Genomic DNA, 14,577 nt, shown 5'->3' with positions numbered 1-14,577 from the left:
AGGGTTTCACCATGTTGGCCAGGATGGCCTCGATCTCCTGACCTCATGATCCACCTGCCTCGGCCTCCCAAAGTGCTGGGTTTACAGGCGTGAGCCACCGCGCCCAGCCAACTTTTTGCTTTTATATGTCTTTCAGTAAGGGTCTGTTGCTAGTAAACTTAGTCCTGAGTGGTGTGAAAATATATCTTAAACCCCACACTTGAATTAATTTCAGGTGCAGGGTTATTTTCCATCAGCATTTTGACACTATTATGCCATCATCTATTATTACTAAGCCATTGTTCTAAATATAAAGTTGGTGGTGAGAGTGCTTGCTTTTCTTTCACGGATAACCTGCTTTTCTCTCTGGTATCCTTTTTGCTTTTTTTTTTCTTCAATATTTTAAAATTTTTCCCTGTGGATTTATATTTAAAATTTGCTTCAAATTTAGGAGTTATTTTAAATTATATACTTCTTCAAATCTTTAAATATCTTATTTTTCCCCTGTAATATACATCTCCCCCATTCTCTGACTATTCTCTACCTTAGGAACTCATAATAGACATAATTAGAACCACTTAATCAGCATTATTTTCATCTAACTTATTTACTTATTTTCATCTTTTAGACCTTTGTACTACAGTCAGGGTAATATAGCTGTATTCTGTGCTGTATTCATCATTGTTAACTTTCAACTCATGAATTTATTTTTGTATTAATGTACTCATTCTAGGGCTTACTTCATTTGTTGAGTTTTTTTTTCAATTTCGATAACTAAATACACACACGTAAACACACAGAGAATATATTAAGAGAAAAAGAGCTATTTACTTTCTGAATTATCTAATTAAATAATTTCATATGTCCTTGTTATTGTTTAACATTTGATTTTTCCATAATTTTTCTTATTTTTCTAGTTTTTCTTTCATCAATTATTTCTCTGAGGATAGTAAACATACTTATTTTACAGTCTTTGGATCTCCTTTTTTAGTTTTAACTGGAGCAAAATCATCTTTTGATTGCTGATTATTTAATCTGCCTTTCTCAGTGTTAGATATTTTCCTCTTGTTAAGTCTGAGTTTTTAGTCAAGTCTTGACTAATAACTCTCTTTCATTTCTTACCATCTCTCCTACTCTCTTCCTGCCTAGTGGTCTTAGAGTTGCCTTCTTCTGGTGCTTCTAACTGAAGAGTATCCATGGAGTACTGCTGATCCAATGACCAATTCAGCAGGCACTTTGGCTAAGCTACTACTTATAAATTTATGTCTGTGTCCACCTCTAGGCAGTGTTCAGAAGTAACTTAATTCAACCTCCACCCCTGAATAGGGATAACCTTCCCAAGGCTTTGGTCTCTGGCAGTGAGTCTGGATCTGGACTCATACTCTGGCTGGAGGACTTTTAGCCTATTTAACATAGGAAATGATCTCTCAGCTGCCTCTGCCTTCATTTGGACCTGGAGACTATCAGCTGAGACTGTTGAGTTCTGCTCTTCACTTTGCATATTTCCATGCTATTTTTAGTCGAGAAAGATGATTACCTTATATATTGTGTTTTCCTTTTCTTTTTCTTATTAGATTTTCTTTCTCACTGCCATACGCTTGAAGAAGAATGTTTCTTTCCCAGGCTGGAGTGCAGTGGCGTGATCTTGGCTTGCTGCAACTTCTGCCTCCTGGGTTCCAGGGATTCTCCTGCCCCAGCCTCCGGAGTAGCTGGGAATATAGGCACACATCATCACACCTGGCTAATTTTTTTGTATTTTTAGTAGAGATGGGGTTTCACCATGTTGGCCAGGCTGGTCTCAAACTCCTGACCTCAAGTGATCCACCTGCCTAAGCCTCCCAAAGTGTTGGGATTACAGGTGTGAGCCACTGCACCTGGCTAGAAAGAATGCTCCTTAATCAGCCATATCAGAGTATCTTTTAAAGACACTTGTATTTAATCTCACTTAGAGATTTACATTTCTCATATAGGAAAGATTCATTTGTAAGTTTTAGCCTGTCATCAACTTCTACCACCAGCAGAGAGTAGACTGCTAAAGATAATTGCAGACCAGAGACAATTACGTTTTGATACATTAATAGTTTTAGGAAAATACATGAACTACAGAGGTCTGCTTAGCATCATGGTGTGTTGTGTCTCTTATGTGAGGGGTCGTAAGGTACTGGGGGAAGTAGAGAGAATTTCAGGATCTCAGCAAAAAACAATCAAAAAGGAATAATTAAGGTGACAAAGGAATTTCACAATTAGGCTAATGAGAGGCAAGCATATATCTGCTTAAACCTATGTGAGGAACCAAAAATTCCTGTGTTTTAGATGCTATTGGCAAGTCCTAATCGTAACTGTCTAACGTTGATGATGAACTCTAAAACTGATTCTTTATGTATTCCTATTTAATATTTCCTGCTGATGTGTTACCTTGGCTAAGACAGCTACATTCTCTGTTTTTCATTTTCTATTCATAGAATACCTGGTTATTACTTATTATAATATTCATAGCATTATCTTGATTGGTAACTTAGTACCAGAAATACATGTGAACATGTTTGCTGCTGCAACACAAATAGCCTTCTATTTTATGTATATATAATACATAAAATATACATAAAATAGAAAAAATATATAAATAAAATAACAAAATAACAAATTTAAATTTAAATTTATTCAAGTAAATATCTAAAAACATCCTTGTAGCTTGAGTAGATAACTCATACACTCATTTAGAACATTTTGATTCGAACTACTTAAATCTCCTATCGTCAACATACATCCCTAAAAATACAACATTAATAACATAATAATATCTCATAACTAGCTAATTTAAGCTGAGTCACACAAAATACTAGGAAGGGCAAAACACCTTGTGACTTTAAAGGCTGTAAAAAAATCTTCCGCTGTGTATTCAACTAAAAATTGTTGAGTACATATTACATGGAAGACATTAAAAACTACCTTCTGTGGGGCTATAAAATGATAGGATATTATTTCAGTCAATACAATTATAATATAGTAGTATAGATGAGGCAAAGTAGGAGGGAATATTAATTCCCTCCTAGTATAGATTATGCCTATCTTATTTACTAATAAATTCCCAATTTTTAGCTGGGCATCTGGTCGTCCCGAATTAAAATTGCATTTCTGAGCTCCTTCGAAGCAGGTGTGCCCATGTAAATAAGTTTTGAGCAATAGTACATAGTGTCTGGAGGGCTATCATGACATGAATATAAATAGAGGGGACATACCCTCTCGTTTCTTTCTTCCTCTCTATTTGCTGGAATGCATGTGTGATGGCTAGAGCTGAAGCAACTATCTTAGGCAATGCAGAGGAAAATACAGACGTGAGTATATAACAATAAAAAATGAAGCCATATTTATGATGAAGTGGAGTAACATAACAGACCTAAACTATCTTTCTCTAAAGTGCTTTTATGTGGTGAAAAATAAGATCCAATCTTCTTTAAGCTACCATAACTTGGAGTTTTCTGTGCAGGCAATCTTAATTCTAAATGAAAGAGATATGTAAACACCTTACAGTGAAATGCCATAAGTTCAATAACAGAGGAATAAACCTCTATAGGTGTTCAAAAGAAAAGATGGTTCCACTCTTCTTCACAGGTTTCAAAAATGTCCCACAATTTCCAAAAATTTTAAGTTTACAATCAATGTAATAAATCACACAAGGAAACACGGTACCATTAATAAAACAAACATCAGATACAGACCCAGAAGGATGCTAAATATCAGTATCAAAAACAAAATATATCTAAAATATTTAAATAAATTTAAAAAATATGAATAAAGCCCAAGTGACCATAAAAAAAGAGCTACAGCTGGGCGTGGTGCCTCAAACCTCTAATCCCAGCACTTAGGGAGGCCAAGGTGGGCAAATCGCTCGAGCCTAGGAGTTTGAGACCAGCCTGGGCAACACGGCGAAACCCCATCTCTGCAAAAAAAATACAAAAAAATTAGCTGGCTGTTGTGGTGCATGCTTGTAGTCCCAGCTACTCAGGAAACTGAAGTGGGAGGATCACTGGAGCCCAGGAGTTTGAGTCTGCAGTGAGCTGCGATTGCACCACTGCACTCCAGCCAGGGCAACAGAGCAAGACCTTGTCTCAAAAACAAAAGAAAAAAGAAAAAAAAAAGCTTCAGATTTGAAAAATATGCAAATTACATTTCTTAGAAATAAAATCATAAAGAGGAAATTTATGTATAAGAATTCCAGCTTCCATTAATGGTACAGCACTTTAGTCATACCAACCCTCCAGAAAACAAAAACTATAAAATCTGGAAAAAAATACCAAGAAAACCTACGAGAATACCAAAAAATCTGCATTCTAATCTAGTGATTTGAATACAGTGGACAGCAACTAAAAACAGCAGAAATGGAAGAGAAGTCAACTATTGAAAGACAGGAATTGCACTTAGTGAATTTTGAGTCTTTACTCCATTTTGCCAAAAGGCACTTTCTGATCCATGTATCATGTTGTAGCGTAAAATCTCACTCTTACTGTCTTGACATGTTAGAGGAAGAGTTTAATGATGGCACAATGGCTAGAAAAATAAGGTTAAAAATCCTGAAACAAAGAGAAATGCAGAGGGGTGAGCCCCAAAATCAACGTGTGAACCCTGCTCAAATTATAACCATCAAAGGACATATGTGCAGAGAAGCTTCCAAGAATCCTGCACAAAACAAGTCTTGAAGACAAATTGAATGGTAATTTCATCTGGTAGCTACCACAGGAGAGACAGACTTAAAAGTTCAAGTCCAGACAAGATAACTGTTTGTAGAACATAGGTGAGTCCATGTTTTGTACAATGTATCACCTACTCTGTCCATTATATATTTTTAATTATAAGACATACAACAAGAGAAAAAATGTGAAATATAGTAATAAGAAAAAAAAGCCTCTAATGCCAACCACAAAATGTCAAAGATGTTGAGATTAGTAAATAAATAGATTAAAATAGCTAACATATGTTCTAGAACTTTAAGGAAATTATAGTCATGATATCTAAACAGATGAGCAATATCAGCAAAGAGTAAAATCATAAACATGAACACAATGCGAATTTTAGAATTGAATAACTAAAATGAAGAATTTACTGGATGATCTTAACAGCAGGTTAGAGCAAAAGAAAAAGCCAATGAACTTGAAAATATGTCATTAGAAATTACCTGTCTGAAGAATAAAAGATCAGAGCCTCAGTGACTTTTGGGACACGGTTAAATAATCTAATATATGTTTTTGTAGTCCCAGCAGGAAAGAAAAAAGAAAAAGACAGATAAGATGTTTGAAGAAAACATGATCAAAACTTTAAAAGAAAAAAAAATAAGATCTTTACTTCTGTACTTATAGGTCAGTGTAACAGGTTTTATAAGCTCAATAAAGATGCAAAGAAAAGATTGTACTCAAAATGTTGAAATACAAAGATAGAAGATCTTAAAAGCATCTAGAGAAAAAGGATCCATTATATAAATAAGAAAAAAAATAAGGCCGGGCACGGTGGCTTACACCTGTAATCCTAGCACTTTGGGAGGCCGAGGCGGGCGGATCACCTGAGGTCAGGAGTTTGAGACCAGCCTGACCAACATGGAGAAACCCTGTCTCTACTAAAAATACAAAAAATTAGCCGGATGTGATGGCGCATGCCTGTAATCCCAGCTACTCGGGAGGCTGAAGCAGGAGAATTGCTTGAACCTGGGAGGCAGAGGTTGCAGTGAGCCGAGATCTCACCATTGCACTCCAGCCTTGGCAACAAGAGCGAAACTCTATCTCAAAAAAAAAAAAAAAAAAAAAGAAGAAGAAGAAAAGAAAAGGAACAGCTGAATTCTCAACAGATACAGTAGAGTACAGTGAAAATATGACACCTATGACATCCTTCAAGTCCTAGTAAGGCTGGCAATTAGTGAAGGAATGAGCATGATTACTTGCAGGTGGGTAAGAGCAATACAAATGAGGCCAAACAGGTTAGCACAAGGACCCCAGTCAGTAACGCATGATGCTCCAGAAAGGGGCCAGGAAAGATATCTGTGGCCACCTGCAGTTGGCAACTTCTTTGTCAAAGTAGGAACTGTTGGAGGGAAAGTCCCAAAGGCCGAGCATACGTAGTAGTAAAGAACGATGTCCCTAAGGTGAACTTTGATCATTATAATAGTAAAAAACACACCCCTGGGTGGAAATTTTAAATGCTAATGAGACATGCGATGTATGTGCTAGCGTGTACAGTGACTGTGGATGCCAGGAGACCACCCAGGACATGACTAACAACAATGACCGTTCCTTCCCCTTCATGAATAATCATGTAAGACACCCATAAAGGGAGTTTCCTCAGTGCCAGTAGGTACTGTCTCATTCTCAAGGAGCCTGCTCTGACCCAGCTATCAGAGTGTACTTTTGCTTTGCAGTAAACTTCTTGCCTCCTCTTACTTTGGACTCACTCTCAAATTCTTCTGTGCAGCAAAGTAAAAAACCTGAACACTAAAACAACAACACTAGAACAACAGTCTGTGAAACAGCATCTTATATCCAGTGATATCTTTCAAAAATGAAGGAGAGGCCGGGCATGGTGGCTCACGCCTGTAATCCCTGCACTTTGGGAGTCCGAGGCGGGTGAATCACAAGGTCAGGAGTTTGAGAGCAGGCTGGCCAACATGGTGAAACCCCGTCTCTACTAAAAATACAAAAAATTAGCCAGGTGTAGTGGCGGGCACCTGTAATCCCAGCTACTCGGGAGGCTGAGGCAGGAGAATTGCTTGAACTGGGAGGTGGAGGTCGCAGTGAGCCGAGATCACACCACTGCACTCCAGCCCTGGCGACAGATTGAGACTCCATCTCAAAAAAGAAAAAAAAAAAAAAAGGAGAAATGAAGATATTTTCAGGTAAATGAAAACTGATTTTCTCACAAGGAGGCATAAACTGTGAAAAATGCTAAAGGAAATTATAAGTGCTGATGGAAAAATGATACCAGATGGAAACGTAAAGCTACAGAAGGAAATAAGAAGCACCAAAAAATAGAAAATATGAAGATAAATATAGATGACTGCATGAAACAACATGGAGAAACCATAACTTTATATTACTAAGTGAAATAAGACATTCTGAGATGATTCCAACTACATAACATTCTGGAAAGGTGAAACCATGAGGACAGTAGAAAGATCAGTGGCTGCTGAGGTGTTAGAGGACTGGTGATTAATAGGTGGAACACAGAGGATTCTTAGGACAGTGAAACTGTTCTATATTATACTATAGTTGTAGATACATGTATTATGAATTTGTCCAAACCCATAGATTGTACGATACCAAGTGTGAACCCTAACGTAGGCTATGGACTTTGCATGATAACAATGTATCAATGTAAGTTCATCAATTATAACAAATATACTACTCACCTGTGAGATGTGATGGTATGGAAGCTGAGTATGTGTGTGGGCAGATGATATGTGGGAAATCTCTGTACTTTCTGTTCAGTTTTGCTATGAACCTAAACAATGTCTATTAAAAGACATTTTAGCCTAAGAGAAATAAAAACATGTGGCCATAAGTTCCAGACCAGCCTGGCCAACACAGTGAAACCCCATCTCTACTAAAAACACAAAAATTAGCTGGGCATGGTGGCAAGCACCAGTAATCCCAGTTACTTGGGAGGCTGAGGCAGGAGAATCACTTGAACCTGGGAGGCAGAGGTTGCAGTGAGCCGTGATCGTGCCACTGCACTCCAGCCTGGACAACAGACCTAGACTCCATCTCAAAAAAAAAAAAAAAAAAAAAAGTACAGGAATGTTTATAGAAGCATTACTCATAAAAGCCAAAAAGTGGAAACAACACAAATGTCCATCAATGGAAAATGGATTAAAAAATGTGGAATCTATACAACGGAATATTATTTGGCTGTAAAAAGGAATGCAGTATTAATGGATGCTAAAACATGGATAAATCTCACAAACATTATTCTAGGTGGAAGAAGTCAGTCACAAAAGAATATGCATTATGTTATTTCATTCATGTCAAAGTCTAGAACACAGAAATCTATAGCGATAGAAAGTAGATGTAGTTGCTTAAGGTTGAGGGTAGGCAGTGGGGAGATAGGCAGTCCTTAGGTAAAGGGTGTGGGGTTTCTTTTTGAGGTGGTGAAAATGTTCTAAAATTGACTCCATGGTGGTGGTTGCACATATCTGTGAATATACTAAAAAACTTTGAATTATACACTTAAATGGGGGAATTGAATGCTATGTAAATTAAATCTCAATAAAACTTAAAAAATAAAATGAGGGCTGGGTGTGGTGGCCCACACCTGTAATCCCAACACTTTGGGAGACCGAGGTGGGCTGATCACCTGAGACCAGGAGTTCAAGACCAGCCTGGCCAACATGGTGAAACCCCGTCTCTACTAAAAATACAAAAATTAGTCAGGCCTGGTGGCACATGCCTGTAATCCCAGCTACTAGGGAGGCTGAGGCAGGAGAATCACTTGAACCCAGGAGGCGGAGGTTGCAGTGAGCTGAGATCACGCCACTGCCATCTAGCCTGGGTGACAGAGCAAGACTCTGTCTCAAAAAATAAAATAGAATAAAATAAAAATAAAATAAATTAGATATGCCTACAGATGTATTCGAATGAATAAATATATCTTAAAAGAAAAAAATTCTGACATTACAAAGTGTTGGTAAGGATGTGAAGCAACTGGAATTTTCATCCACTGTGGTGGAAAATGTAAAATATTACAGCTACTTTGGGATTTTTGCAATCTCTTATAAAGTTAAACATTCACTTATGTGATTCAGCAATCCCACTTATAAGCATTTATCCAAGAGAAATAAAAGCATAAGTCCTCACAAATCTGTACAGAAGTAATTATAGTTGCTTTATTTACAGTGTAAAAATCAAGAAGTATCAAGAAGTAATTCAAATGTCCATCAACTTTTTAATGGATAAACAAATTGTTGTACATCTATACAATGAATAGCATTTGGAAATTGCCATACAACAACAAAGTTGAATCTCACATGCATTATGCTAAGTGAAAAACACCAGACTGAAAAAGCTACATACTGTATGGTTCCATTTATATGTTATTTTGGAAAAGGCAAAACTGTTTTTAAAGGATATAGTCAATAGTTGCCAGAGGTTGGGAGTGGATAAAGGTGATTGAATCCAAAATATAACAGGAAACTACTGGGTGTAATGAACAAGTTTTATATTTTTATTTCAGTTGTGATTACATGGATGCATGTATTTGTTAAAAATCTTTGAGCTGTACCACTAAAAATGACAATTTTATGTATGTAAATTATAACTCAAAAAACCTAACTCAAAAAAAAATCAATACTAAGACCTGTTTTATTATACAAAGACAAAATTTACTTCAGGCATGCTGGGAAAGTTCAACATGAAAGTTTAATATGAGGTAATTATTAAAGTAATTCATCACATATGATTTTGATGGAAACCTGAAAGGCAATTGGTAAAACTGAAAATCTAATCTCCATTCATAAAAGCATTTAAAGGATGAATTTGAGAAAACTTTTCAAAGATTCTTAACACAGTTTTCAAAATAGAAACAAAATAAATATTTAGTATAAAACCTAATAGAACCTATATGGAAGAAACTATAAAACTTGGAGTCATGTAAAATTACACAAGAAATAATGGAAAAACACTATTTTCCTTCCCTTTCTCTTTTCTTTTCTTTTCTTTTTCTTTTTTTTTTTTTTTTTTGAGATGAAGTCTCACTCTGTCACCCAGGCTGGAGTGCAATGGTGTGATCTTAGCTCACTGCAATCTCTGCCTCCCACGATCAAGCAATTCTCCTGCCTCAGCCTCCTTTGTAGCTGGGATTACAGGCACGCGCCACCATGCCTAGCTAATTTTTATATTTTTAGTAAAGACGGGGTTTTGTTGTGTTAGCCAGGCAGGTCTAGAACTCCTGACCTCAGGTGATCCTGCCTGACTCGGCCTCCCAAAGTGCTGGGATTACAGGCGTGAGCCACTGCACCCAGCCTGAAAGACACTATTTTTCCAAAGGAGATGACCCTGTAGTGTATATCTGGATCTTTTTTTCCAAATTAGCATAAAAATATAAATAAATTTTTTAACTTTTCAAAATAATTCTAAATGTTTCAGTGGAGGACTACATGTGTAAGATTTGTCAAAGACTGAAGAAATTACTGAGTAAAGACTTGCCCTATGAGATAGTAAAAGTATGTAGAAACCACAGTAATTTCAATAGTCTGCTAATGGCATGAGATTGGTGGGGAAATCCATGAAACAGAAAAAAAAGTTCATCATAAACTTATCAAAGTTAGTTCATGCAACAGTCGCATTTTAAGTTAGTGGAGAAAAAAACCTTGTTCATCTAGTCAATGGTGCTGGGAATTGTGTAAATGATTGTAACAGTTAAAAAGATAAATACTGCAAGTTCTCACTTGTATGTGGGAGTTAAAAAATTTGATCACATGGAGGCAAAGAGTGTAAAGATAGGTAACAGAGACTGGGAAGGGTGAGTGGGGGGATGGGGAGAGAATAAAGAGAATGGGTTAAAGGGTACAAACATACAGTAGGAGAGAAGGAATAGATTAAATGCTTGATAGCAGAGTAGGGTTACTATAATGAACAAAAAATGTATTGTACTTAGGCGATGGACATCTTAAATACCCTGACTTGATCACTATGCATTACATACACGTATCAAAATTTCTCATGTACCCAATACATTTATACAAACAAACAAAAACAAGAAAATTAAGCAAAAAAAGAAAAAAAAAACCTTTGCTTACCAAAAATAAATGATGATAAAAATACAAGTATGCTTTGTATTTCAATTCATAAGTATTAATTTCAAATACATATATAAGTATAAATGAAAGAGGCAAACCATAAAATAAAATATTAAAAGCTATGCTCACATTAAAAAAGTATATACTAAAAATAAAAACTCAACTTTAAAGAAAAATAAACAGAAAAATTTATTCTGTATATGGTAGGCTAAATGTTATTATCATTAATACTAAATATATATTAAATATATTAACTATCTCATTCTATACCTAAGTCCCCCAAAATAAATTATGGACATAAAATACAATTGCAGGTAAAGAAACAAAGGTTGAAAAGAAAGAAAAGTAAAATAGAAAGACAAATAACCAATTAATATTAAAAATATTTTCAACCAAAGAAATGCAAAATGAATCTATGATATTATTGTAATTATTGTTGTTTTGTGTTATTTAAATTAGAAAAATTAAAATAAAAATTATAGCACTGCATTTGCTCTGTAATAAGTACGCTTTTACATTGCTGGCAAGAACGCAAATTTGTTCAGAGTTTTAAAAGAAAATTTGGCAATATGGATCAGTAAGTCTTAAAAATACATATTTCTCTTGTTTCTATTATTATTATTCCATTACTAAAAATTTATGCTAAGAAAGGATCAGAAATTGGTGTATCCTCATTGCAACATTATTGTGACATAAAATATATTGTAACATTCAAAAATTACTGTCCTCAATAATATTTCATGGCATTGGAAATTCTCAAGTTATATTATCAAATGAGAAAATTAAGTTACAAAGAGTATGTGCACTTGAGACTAAACTCACTTTGAAAATTTCAGCAGTGAGCTATCCTCTTTCTACATATCAACAGCATATACTCCTTAAGGTTAACTGTGGTTACTATGTCTATGTGGTAGAACTAAGGCTGTTTGAGATTTGTGGAAAGAATAAGCAGAATATGGTTGGAAGATAATAAGATATAAATAAAAGGAATGTAAAAAATTTAGAACCCAACGTTGAAGGAAGAAAGTGGTAGAAAATTATCATGCAATTTTGCCAATTTCCTAGTAGCTCTTAGGATTCTAAGAACAGGTGAGAAGTTGGTGGCCCAGGTTTGTGGATGACATGGGGGAAATGGTAAAGGCCAAAAGTCTGACTCAGTCTGACCATGCAAGGATATCAATTAAAGCACTTAATAGTTTCTAAACTGTAGACTTTGTTTCTACAGGCTAGTTAGGGAAGCCAATGATATTAAAAACTGCTGTGATCAACTTAGAAAATACTGTAAGAGCAAGGGACCAAAGATCATAATGAGGTATTGAAATGTAAAAGACGCTGGATAACCAAAGCAATCTGGAGCAAAAAGAACAAAAGATGGTGAGAGGCATCATACTACCTGACTTCAAAATATTCTACAAATCTATTGTAACCAAAACAACATGGTATTGGCATAAAAGCAGACACATAGACCAATGAAACAGAATAGAGAACCCAGAAATAAATCCATGCATGTATAGCCAACTGATTTTCAACAAAGACACCATGAACATGCATGGGAAAAAAGGACAGTCTCTTTGATAAATAGTGCTGGGAAAACTGGATATCCACATGCAGAAGGAGGAAACAAGACACCTATCTCTCACTATATACAAAAATCAACCCAAAATATATTAAAGACTTATATGTAAGTCCCAAACTATAAAATTACTAAAAGAAAATACAGATAAATGCTTCATAAAATTGGACTGGGCAAGGATTTTTTTAATAAGAACTCAAAGGCACAGGCAACAAGAGTAAAAATAGACAAATGAGATTACATAAAACTAAAAGCTACTGCATAGCAAAGGAAATAATCAATGGAGTGAAGAGACAATCTATAGAGTGGGTGAAAATATTTGCAAACTTTTCATCTGAGAAGAGACTAATAAAATATGTAAGCAACTCAACTGAATAGCAAGCAACCAAATAATCCTATTAAAAATGAGCAAAAGGTCTAAATAGACATTTTTATTTATTTTTTTAAACATACAAAAAACTTTATTTACAGTTGAAAACCTAAACACAATCTTGGATCCTGAATCTCTGATACTGCTAGAGTCTGTTGATCAAATGGCGTAGCAGCAGGCAGGGAAGCAAACACAGGGGCCAGTCCAGATTATCTTACTCAAGAACATTGCCAAGAGGAAGTGAAAGTCTGATTCAGTCTTGGTCTGAACTACATCTCCCCACACCGTGAGATCACCACATGTACCTTGGCCTTATTATTGGTGCCTGTGGGAACATTTTCAATCTTTCTTATCAGTAGAAGTCCATCAATGATTTTTCCAAACACTACATGCTTCCCATCCAGACCATTGCACTTAGAGCGGGTGATAAAGAACTGACAGCCATTTGTACTGGGACTGCTGTTCACCATGGAAAGCAGGACTGGAGCTGGGTATCTGATTTTAAAATTTTCATCTGCAAATGGTCCCTGGTAAATGCTGGTGACTCCAGTAACATCTCCATTAACAAAATCTCCACCCTGAATCATGAAATCCTTTATGACCCTGTGAAAGGTGCTCCCTTTGTATCCTATTGGAACCTGATCTTTTCTGAATTCTCCAGTGCAGAACTGCCCAAAGTTCTCAGCTGTGTTAGGCACAGTGTCTACAAAGAGCTGGATCTTCATGTGGCCAACTTCCCGACTGCCAATGCTGACATCAAAGAACACCACGGGGGCTCAGGGCTTGAATTTGCCACCACCATGGCTTTGACTCAGAAGCAGAAGTCTGACATTTTTCAAAAGAAGACATACAAATGGCCAACAGATATATGAAAAAATGTTCAACACCACTAATCATCACAGAAATGCAAATGGGAACCACAATGATTTCATTTTACCCCAGTCAAAATGGCTATTATCAAAAAAAAAAAAAAAATGAAAGATAACAAGCGTTGGGAGGATAGGGACAAAAGAAAACCAACACTGTTGGTGGAAATGTAAATTAGTACAGCCACTGTGAAAAACAGTATGGAGGTTCCTCAAAAAATTGAAACTATAATTACCATATGATCTAGCAGTCCCATTCATTACTGGGTATATATCCAAGGGAAATTAAATCAGTATATCAAAGAGATATCTGCACTCCCATAATTATTGTAACACTATTCACAATGCACAAGATATGGAGTCAACCCAAATTACTGTCTCCAAATGAATGGGTAAAGAAAATGTACATATATGCAATGGAATATTATTCAGCCATAAAACAGACTGAAATCGGCCGGGTGCAGTGGCTCACACCTGTAATCCTAGCACTTTGGGAGACCAAGGTGGGTGGATCACTTGAGGTCAGGAGTTCGAAACCAGCCGGGCCAACATGGTGAAAGCTTGTCTCTACTAAAAATACAAAAAATTAGCTGGGCATGGTGGTGGATGCCTGTAATCCCAGCTACTTCAGAGGCTGAGACAGGAGAATTGCTTGAACCTGGGAGGTAGAGGTTGCAGTCAGCCGAGATCACGCCGTTACACTCCAGCCTGGGTGACAGAGTGAGGCTCCTTCTCAAAAACAAACAAACAAACAAACAAACAAAAAACCAGAATGAAATCCTGTTACTTGCAACAACACAGATGAACCTGGAGGACATTATGCTAAGTACAATAAGCCAGACACAGAAAGACAAACACCACGTGATCTCACTCATGCAGAATTTTAAAAAGTTGATTTTATAGAAATAGTATAATAATGATTAGCAGAATCTGGGGATGGGAGCAGGGACATGTACAAAGTTACAGTTAAAAAGTGTAGAGGCCGGCCAAGTGCAGTGACTCACACCTGTAATCC

The 14,577-nt window shown here is 36.2% G+C and overlaps 1 pseudogene; it reads right to left on the bottom strand.

Annotated features, from left to right (window-relative positions):
* Positions 1 to 12,965: 12,965 nt before the first annotated feature.
* Positions 12,966 to 13,498, bottom strand: LOC742270 (peptidyl-prolyl cis-trans isomerase H-like; annotated as a pseudogene).
* Positions 13,499 to 14,577: the final 1,079 nt, after the last annotated feature.

The sequence above is a fragment of the Pan troglodytes genome, chromosome X (assembly GCF_028858775.2).
Source record: "Pan troglodytes isolate AG18354 chromosome X, NHGRI_mPanTro3-v2.0_pri, whole genome shotgun sequence".
In the NCBI taxonomy this organism is placed as follows: Eukaryota; Metazoa; Chordata; class Mammalia; order Primates; family Hominidae; genus Pan; species Pan troglodytes.
The sequence above is the reverse complement of the archived record's forward strand: the minus strand, read 5'-3'. Positions and strand labels throughout refer to the sequence as shown.